Below are 10,747 nucleotides of genomic sequence, written 5' to 3'. Positions count from 1 at the left end.
TTCTCATTCTCCCCTAAAGCCATGGGGGGGCATATAAACTGCCTGATAAAAACTTTAAGAACAAGCAAACAATCAACAACATTTCCAAAGCTCCTTTACACCAAGATCACGAGTTTCTAAATCACCAAGAACACTTCCATAGAAGACCTTTGACTAGGAGAATGAAATTGTGTTTAAAAGGGACACAAATAGGTTATAAATCAGAATATTGCAAAAGCAGAGATTAGTTGTGAGAAAACAAAATCACTTATATACTAGGAGAAATACTCATTGAAGCATCAATATATGTTCCACTCCCCATGGACTTATTTTATCCAACTAGCCATCACCAATTTTGAAAGAGGATGAAAAGCTAACTTTCAAATTTCTCTTCTTCTGCAGGCATGTATATGACTAATACAAGAAATAAGGATTAAATGATTTAATATAGGCAAGGTGTTCAGAACAATGCCAGGTGCATAGTACATTCTCAACTAATGATAATTATTTTTTAAAAGAGATAAAAATATTAGCTAAGCAGTGTTGAGATTGAGTCCCATTTAAACCATAGTTGCCTGGGAACAAGTAAGAACCCATTGCAAACTGTCCTAAGGACCTAGAACTTCATCCAATGCAGGAGGAATTTTGCCCTAGAGAGTCATGGATTTAGGAGCCTAGAAATGCTGGGATCAAACTAAAAGACATTTTCAGTGCTTTGGTTCTCAGGTCTGACCCTTCCCATTTTCCTGGGGGATCCAAGATCCTCAGCAGCCGGCTATTTTGATGTTTGCCCAGGATAGAACAATGGTGAAAAAGGTCAACCTTAGCAGGACAATGTCTGGGTTTGGTCCCAACACTTCCCGGAAGCATGACCTTGAGAATTTGTGTGCCTTGATTTCCTTCATTGCATAATGGAGCTAATGATAGTATTCAAATGGGGGTGAGGTTATTGGGAGAATTAAACGAGCAAACGTGGAAAATTCCTAGAACAGTGTGCATCTAACGCATTACAGGTAATCAACAGATGTTAGCAAGCATTGTTATAGTTTACTTCTGCAGCAGCGACTAACTCTTCCAGTTTGCCCAGGGTTGCTTTGACTTCAGTTTCAAAACTGAAAGTCCCACATCCTGGGAGACCCTTCAGTCCCAGGCAAACAGGGACAGCTGGTCACCCTATGTACACCAGACTAGCTTTGCCAATCCACTTTGGAAGGGCTACTACGAAAATTGTGTTAGCAGACGTTGGCAGAGTCCGTTGGTTCAAGATGATTCTGAAGAGTGTGTTTTAAGGCTGCCTTTCCAATGTTCCTCCTCTTTGTGGCTTTTCCTGATTCATTCCAGGCCCTCCCCCCACATCCATGCTTAACACTAAGCTCCCTGAACTTTTTTCCCATGTCTATTTCTCATGCATAACTAGTTGGACTGTTTCCTCATTCACCTCCTCTTGAGACTATCAAGGTCCAAAGGGCAGAAGTCTTGTCCTGTTTCTACACATGCAATCAACACTGGTGGGTTGAATGTAATTTTGCTTTCCCGGATTTGAATGGGAGGGTCTGGATTAATTTGCCTCTGCATAGTATTTCCATAAAGGTGAGGCTTTTTCCAGGTAGATAGTGCTATGTGACCTTGGCCAAGTTACTTAACCCCTCTGGGCCATATAATAAATAATGTCAGTGATGTTGTCATTGTTATTGTTATTCATATTAGGCATAGGAAAAATTGAATTTGGAAAATGGCAGAGCGAGGATTTCAACCCAAGGAGTCTGTCCCCAACCTTAAGAGTCTGAGCTCTGGACTTCCCTGGTGGCGCAGTGGATGAGAATCCGCCTGCCAGTGCAGGGGACACGGGTTCAAGCCCTGGTCTGCAAAGATCCCACATGCCGTGGAGCAACTAAGCCCATGTGCCACAACTACTGAAGCCCGCATGCCTAGAGCCCGTGCTCTGCAACAAGAGAAGCCACCGTAGCGAGAGGCCCACGCGCACCTCAACAAAGAGTAGCCCCCGCTCACCACAACTAGAGAAAGCCCTCGCACAGCAACGAAGACCCAATGCAGCCAAAAATAAATAAAATTAAAAAAAAAGAAAAGAGTCTGAGCTCTTAACGATTTTTCTTGATTTCTTAAGTTGAGAAAAAAGAGCAAAAATAGATGAGAAGACATACAGGAGGAAATACAGCATGTTAATGAGTCTGAATGAGTGCAGATACACAGAAGCAAGGTCAATAATTCACAGATTCAATTTTAGCTTTATCTTTTTTTAAACGTAAGAAAAATAGGGGAGGTATAATTTCTTTAATAGTTTTCTGTTTAAAGGAAGCAACAATTCAGTCCAGAGACCTGCCTTTCTCTCCTACCCACTAGCAGATGTTCATAAAGACATATTAAGTAAGATTTGATTTTCTACCGAAGCCAAACTGGGAATTGCAAAGACAGGATGAAAGAAAAAAAATTCTTTGAGACTGTTCTTTCTATCATAATTTTTTAATATCTTGGGTATATACTTATTTTCACACTGAGTTATATATGTCCTTAATATATTTAATCATTTGTTTTTCTTTTGTACTTTTATAATTAATTTTTTTTGGTTTTTATAATTAATTTGAACAATACATGTCTCCAGGTTTCTGGTAAACAAATATAGAAATATAGCTGAATTTTTTCTGAAAGCAATATAGTATTCATTGATAAAGTTCCTAAGAAAATGGAGGGATAGGGAGTTCCCTAGTGGTCTAGTGGTTAGGATACGGCACTTTCACTGCCATGGCCTGGGTTCAATCCCTGGTCAGGGAACTGAGATCCCACAAGCTATGCGGTGTGGCCAAAAAAACAAAAACAAAAAAAAAATGGAGGGATAAATATGGTTTCAACATATTAGCTCAAAACAAAACAAACAAAACAGCAACAACAAAAAAAAGTCCTAATTGTACCCTCTTCACACTTCTGACAGGTATGATGCTGGTTTGTTTGCCAGTATTAGCTTCTTTTTCACAAATGTACTTAGTTTAGAAAAACCCTCCTATTGATGTCACCTCAGTAAGTTGTGTTTTTCAAAGAATTTGCCCATTTCATATAAATTTTAAATTATGGACATAAAGTTGTTCATTACATCTTCTGATTACTATTGGTTCAAATGTATGCAGTTATGTAACCATCACCACAATCACAATATAGGACATTTCCATAACCCCCCTCCCCTCAAATTTTCCTTGTGCTCCTTTGCAGCCAGTCCCTTCTCCCGGTCTCCCCAACCCTAGACAGTTGTTGATCTGGACTCTGACACTATCGTTCTGCCTGTTCTGGAATTTCATATAAATTGAATCTTAAAGTTTGTAGTCTTTTGTGTCTGGATTCTTTCACTTAGCATAAAGCTTTTGAGATTTATCCATGTTGAACGTGTGTGTATCAATAATTTGTTACTTTTTCTCCTGAGTAAAATTCCATTGGATGGCTCTACAGCAATTTGTTTATTCATTCATGAGTGATAGAAATTTGGGTTATTTCCGATTTGGGGCTATTATGAATAAAGCTGCAATGATCATTTTCATTACAAGTGTTTGTGTGAACATGTTTTCATTTCTCTCAGGAAAATATCTAGGAGTGGAATGGTTGGGTCATAACAGGCGGTGCATGTTCAACTTTATAAGAAACTAACAAATTACTTTCCAAATGGCTATACCATTTTACATTCCCACCAGCAATGTATGAGAGTTCCGATTGCTGCATATCCTTGCTAACATTTGGTAATTTTCAATCTTTTAAATTATAGCCATTCTAGTATATGTGTAGATGTAGCTCATTGTGGTTTTTAATTTGCATTTCTCCAATGACAATGATGCTGATGAGCATCATTTCATGTTTATCGTTCATATCTTTTCTTTAGTGAAACGTGTGTTCAAAAATTTTGTCCCCTTTTTAAACTTGGATTTTAGTCTTATTATTGAGTTTTAGAATTTTTTAATGTTCTAGCTACAAGACTTTTATCAGAAATAAGTTTTGCATATGTATTCTCCCAGTTTGTGGCTTGGCTTTTAATTTTCTTCATGGGACTGTTTGAAGAGCCAAGGTTTAAATTTTGATGAAGTTCAATTTATCAATTCTTATTCTTTTAGGTATTGTGTGTTTTGTGTCCTATTTTAGAAATTTTTGGACTTCCCTGGTGGTTCAGTTGTTAAGACTCCGTGCTTCCACTGCAGGGGGTATGGATTCGATTCCTGGTTAGGGAAGATCCCGCATGCCACACGGCGCAGCCAAAAAAAAAAAAAAATTTTGTTTTGCCTAACACAAGGGCATTAAATTTTTCTCTTATGCTTTCTTATTGAAGTTTTATAGTTTTACCTCTTCAAATCTTTGAATCAACTAATTTCTGTATATGTTATGAGGCAAAGATCAGGGTTCATTTTTTTCCCATCTGGATATCAAATTATTCCAGCTTCATTTAAAAAAAAATAATCAACCATACAAGTGTAAGTCTGTTTTTGGACTCTCTATTCTGTTCCATTGATCTATGCCTATTCTTATGCCAATATCACACTATGATATTGATTACTGTAGTTTTATGATGTCTCTAACAAAAGTTCTTCTTTTGAAAAATTGTTTTCTTTTAGATTTTTTGGACTTCCATATAAATTTTATAATCAGCTTGTAAATTTCTACAAGTCATGTGCTGAAATTTTGATTAGCATTGTCTAGACTCTATAATTAAATTTGAGAGATTTGATACCTTAACAATATTGTCTTCTAAACGATGAACCTTGTATAACTCTCCACTCATTTAGGTCCTCTTTAATTTCTCTCAAGAATTTCTTCAGTATTCAGGTCTTACACATATTTACCCTTAAGTATTTTATGTTTTTAAAATGCTATTATAAATGATATATTTTTTTATTATAAATCTATTTATTTATTTATTTTGGCTGTGTTGGGTCTTTGTTGCCACGCACGAGCTTTCTCTAGTTGAGGCAAGCGGGGACTACTCCTTGTTGTGGTGTGCGGGCTTCTCATTGCAGTAGCTTCTCTTGTTGTGGAGCACAGGCTCTAGAGCACAGGCTCAGTAGTTGTGGTGCACGGGCTTAGTTGCTCCATGGCATGTAGGATCTTCATGAACCAGGGCTTGAACCCGTCTCCCCTGCACTGGCAGCCGTATTCTTAACCACTGCGCCACCAGGGAAGTCCCTATAAATGATATTTTAAAAATTTTAATGTCCAATAGTTTCTTGTCAATATATAGAAATACAATTGATTTTTGTATATTAATCTCATATTCTGCAGCCTTGCTAAATTCATTTCCAAGTACCAGCAGTTTTTTAGTGGATTTCTTAGAATCGTATAAATAGCTGATCATATCATCTTCATTTTTTTTTTGGCCGAGATACACAGCTTGCAGGATCTTAGTTCCCTGACCAGGGATTGAACCCAGGCCCTAGGCAGTAAAAGCTAACCTAGTAGTCCTAACCACTGGACTGCCAGGGAATTCCCTGATCATATCATCTTCAAATAAAGACAATTTTACTTCTTCCTTTTCAGTCTATACATTTTTTTATTCCTCTTTCTTGCCTTATTACAATTGTTAGGACCTCTAGTACAATATTAAGTAGAGCTATATATTGAAATGGGTAAATTTTATTGACTGTAAATTATATCTGTTAAAGTAGCTAAACAAAAAGACTATTATGCTGAGGTGGCTCTAATGCCTTGGTAGCCTCCATAAGCAAACCAAAACTTAAGCCAGAATCAGTTGGAAATGCTCTCATATCCAAGAAGACAAGATTTAAGAACAACCAATCACAAACAGGCAACTAGCCTTTCCCAAAAAAAGCAAATGCTTAAGCTATAGCCAATCAAATAATTTCTTGCTTTGCTTCCTTGTCTGCTCCACAAGACCCTTTCTCTTAGCTCCTGTTGGTAGAGTGCTCCTAACAATTTTCTAACCACTTTCATGTTGGAAATTGATGTTTGCTCAAATAAACTCTTGTAAATTTTAATGTACCTCAGTTTATCTTTTAGTGTACCTCAATAACACTGATTTTTTTAAAAAACTGAACTGAATATAACACAGAAGTGAACAGTTAAAGAGGCCTTTTATGGTATGATGGGCATTGAATCATAGATGCAAAAGAATTACAGATCTTGATCTGAAAAAAAATAATAAAAGAAATGGAAACAATGATGACTGAAATTAGGAAAGAAGTTATTGGGATGTGTGAAAATGATTGAAAAAAGTGAAAGAAAAATATTGAAGATTTTCAAAAGTATTATAATGGTGGAACAGGAAGACTAATATTAAAAATGTCAAGGTAATATTTAACTTGTGATAAACTTTAGGAAATGTTTGAAGATGCTGTCTATAACAGGGATAGAACAATAAATAAGGAGAAATTATTAAGAATGGTTAAAAAACCTTTCTTTAATCAGTACAGGGCAATTTTTATCTTTTTAGAAAATTGTCAATATTGTGTGTGTGTGTGTTTTAATGTTTTCACAATTTAATTTCTGAGTGTATACCTCCCCAATATTCAGCTTAATGTAGAGATTAAATTCTGACTTTTGGTTTCTAAACCACGTTGGCACACAAATTTTTTTTTTTCTTTCAGGTAATATATTTCTAGTCTACAGCATGTAGGAGCAAAAATAAATAAAGCTGGCTACCTTGAACTATGAACTAAGAACAATAGCAATCCTAGTTGCTATGTTAAAAGTCCAACTTCTAAACACTTAGAATACCTTTTTCTTTTTTATGTTTAATAAACAGGGTTTTGCTGTAAAGAGATAGAAATGAAAGGGCAACTAATCCCTTTCTTACTTTATTACTTTTTCCTTTCACAACTCTAAAAACACCTGATAATCATTTGCTTTTTATCAGTAATTCAGTTATTTATAAGATAAAATTGCTTGGCAAGTGTATTATTTTATCATTTTCTTCTAATTATAAAAAAAAATTTGAAGCAGCATTTATATCATCATATTTCCTTCTGTGTGACATCATACCAAGGGAAGAGGGGGAAAACCAACACTTGTTCAATACTCCATCTCTGGGATGTGTGTTCTCAGTTGATCCAGAACAGCCAAGGAGACAGGTAGTTGATAAACTTTACAGATGAGAAAACAAACCGATAGGTAAACCATTATTCCAATTCCCGTAGCTATTATATGGTAAAGGACTTCCAAAGTTTATGCTCTTGCCCTACCCTCTGCTGCTTCTTTCATAATGCTTTTGAAGTTTAACTTGTCTAACTCATATTAAGTTCTATGACTCTTCGACTTTTTCTGCTAGATTTTAACTTTTGTCAACTTAACTGTTTAAAAGAGCTAAACTCTTCTGGAATATGAACAATATACTTGGGACAAGAGTAGTTCTGTTAAAAATGTAACTTTTAAAGGCAACTCACAGCCAGTTTTTAAAGGCAGACTTAAGGTTTTTTTGTTTTTCTTTTGTTTTTTCAACATCTAAGAGGGTTTCTTTATTCTGTTGAGACTACGTGTTAATGAAATACTCTTACCTGTTTTCACAGTAACTTTTATTCCTAATTGTGGAAATTTTCTTCTGGACAAGGGAAGAAAGTATATATTAAAAAGTGTTATATGATAAAATGCCAGCCTATAATTTTTAAAAGGTTTTATACTTTTTTAACTAGGTAATACAAATTGTAAAAAAGAAATTCAGAATACCAAAAAGTATATAGTGAAAAGTAAGTCTCCCATCTTTGGTACCCAAACCCCAGTTTTCCCCAGAGACACTCATTTTTAACAGTTTCCTACATATCCTTCCAGGATATTCCATGCATATGTAAGTACATATAATATTTAATATATCCTTTAAAATATAAATTGAATTATCATATATACACTAGCATCTTGCATTTCTTATTTTATAATGTATCTTAGAGTTCCATATTGATATTTTTAAAATGCCTCATTGTAACGGGTACATAACATTCCATTAAAGCATATACCACAGAAGGGAATTCCCTGGCGATCCAGTGGTTAGGACTCGGTGCTTTCACTACCGTGGGCCCGGGGTTAGATCCTTGGTCGGGGAACTAAGATTCCCACAAGCCGCTCGGTGTGGCCAAAAAAAAAGGATATGCCACAGAAACTGTACATTGTTTTGCAAAGCCTAAAATATTTACTACCTGGCCTTTTACAGAGAAAGTTTGTTGGGTTCTATTTTTGTTACTAATTTTTAACTCAATAGTGAGTGATTAGAGAACATGGTCTCAGGGTTAAAAATTAATAACAAAAAACATTAAAAGGACTTCCCTGGTGGCGCAGTGGTTAACAATCCACCTGCCAATGCAAGGGATGTGGGTTTGATCCCCGGTCTGGGAAGATCCCACATGCCGTGGAGCAACTAAGCCCGCGTGCTGCAACTACTGAGCCCATGTGCCACAACTACTGAAGCCCATGTGCCTAAAGTCTGTGCTCTGCAACAAGAAAAGCCACCACAATGAGAAGCCAGCAGACCACAACAAAGAATAGCCCCCGCTCGCTGCAACTAGAGAAAGGCCACTTGTAGCAATGAAGACCCAACACAGCCAAAAATAAATAAATAAATAAATTCATTAAAAAAAAAATTAAAAGCCCTTGAGATTTTTTTTTAAATTTTTTATTTATTTGTTTATATTTGGCTGTGTTGGGTCTTCATTGCCGTGCACAGGCTTTCTCTAGTTGCGGCAAGCAGGGGCTACTCTTCGTTGCGGTGCGCAGGCTTCTCGTTGCAGTAGCTTCTCTTGTTGCGGAGCATGGGCTCTAGGCACACAGGCTCAGTAGTTGTGGTTCGTGGGCTCAGTAGTTGTGGCTCGCGGGCTCTAGAACGCAGGCTCAGTAGTTGTGGCGCATGGGCTTAGCTGCTCCGTGGCATGGGGGATCTTCCCGGACCAGGGCTCGAACCCGTGTACCCTGCATTGGCAGGCAGATTCTTAACCACTACACCACCAGGGAAGCCCCCAGCCCTTGAAATATTGTATTTAGAAATTAAAAACATTAACTCCAGGGTAAAAAAGAAATAATAATGAAAAGTTAATAAATAATTGGAACAGAATGATAGTAAAAGCCCTCTGCATCAAAACTTGTAGAATAGAAAAAAAATGAAACAAAAACAAAAAGAAAAAAGAAAAAAAACACTTGTGGGATAGAGCAAAAGTGCTACTTTTAGCCTTATATGCTCATATTAGTTAAAAAAACAAACCCAAACAAACAAAAATTAAAGACATGTATCTCAAATAAGAGATTAGAAAAGGAACATGGAATAAATCCAAAGAGAATGAAAGGAAGGAGATAATTAAGGATGAATAGAAGAAAAGAAGCATACAATAGAATCAACAAAGTCAAAATTTTTTGAAAAAGTCAACAAAATTATTTTGGTTTGTTGTATTTTATAGAATATAGAAGACATGAATGGATGTATTGAGTTCTTATTTTAGGTTATTGCATTTTTCAGTTCTAGAATTTCTATTTAGTTTTCCTTCACATCTGCCATGCCCCTAACCTCTGCTATTAAGAAAAATCATAATTTCCAGTTCTCTGCTGAGATTTTCAATCTTGTGTTTTATCTCCTTAAACACTATCAAACATAATTATTTTAAAGCCTGTGGCTGACAACCCCAATATCAGAAGCCCTGGGGTGAGGCTACCTCTATTTTCTGTTGTTACTACTTACTTCCCTTCAAATTGCCTAATCTCCTTATGGGCTTAATGATTTTTTAATACCTGTGGGCATGATATTTGAAACACTGTAGAAGGAACCATGCAGAAGCCATTGTGTTATCTTCTATCTAAAAGTGCCACAGGGCGTTTGCAACTTGGATTCCCTAAATCCAATTTCGGGGATTAAAATGATAGCTACAAACTGGGCTAAAATTCCAAGCAGGGTAATTTCACTTCCAATTTTAACTTAATTGCAGTGTAGAGGCTTAGGAGCTCTCAATCCAAAGCTAGAGGGAAAACTTATGCCTCCGCCACCACCGCAAGCCACTCTGAATGTTTTAATGGCATCAGAAGAGAGAGAAACAAGTGGGCAGCCTGAGTAGGCATATCAATTTTGTGCACACTCAAATCGATATCCCTGACATAGTAATGTGACATTTAAGGCATTTAGACGTGAGTTCTGAGTGCAAGAAATGTGGGATAAAGATGACTTTCTTCAGTGTCCCCAAGCAACCAATATAATCACAGTAATTAACTGTGACTCTCCCTCCTTCAAGAAGCTCTTGGTCCTAACCTGTACTTCAGCCCTTGACCTGCTGTCTCACTGGCTGCTGAGCGGTTCACTTCCTCACCTCCTTCCAGTCTTTACACAAATGCTACCATCGTAATATGGCATGGCTGATGAGCCTATTTAAAAGGGGAACATCTCCCCTTCCTGCTTCTCCTTACTCTACTCAGCTTTCTTTTTTTCATAAACTACTTCTTGTCTACTATGCTATGTAATTTACTTAGTCGTCATGCCCATGTTTATTTCTGTCTCCCCCTGCAGAAATGCTACAAAGACAGGAATCTTTGCTTTGTCCACTGATATATCCTGGCATCTAGAACAGCATCTATTTGAAGGAATAAATGAAGGCAGCTCTGAGACCGCCATGGATACAAGAGGGAGTGTCTCAGAGGTCTCAGTTCTCACCTCTAACCCACAGTTTATCAAACCTTTTTTCCCAACTACTTACAATCCTGTCCTCAAGAAGACCAGAAGCTTCTGGGAAGAACAACTGTCAGAAGTAAACACGATCTGAAACACACTAGGTAGTTACTATCAAGTGTGCAAAGAAAAAGTGTC

This window comes from Eubalaena glacialis, chromosome 11 (genome assembly GCF_028564815.1).
Source record: "Eubalaena glacialis isolate mEubGla1 chromosome 11, mEubGla1.1.hap2.+ XY, whole genome shotgun sequence".
In the NCBI taxonomy this organism is placed as follows: domain Eukaryota; kingdom Metazoa; phylum Chordata; class Mammalia; order Artiodactyla; family Balaenidae; genus Eubalaena; species Eubalaena glacialis.
Note: the sequence above shows the minus strand (reverse complement) of the source record.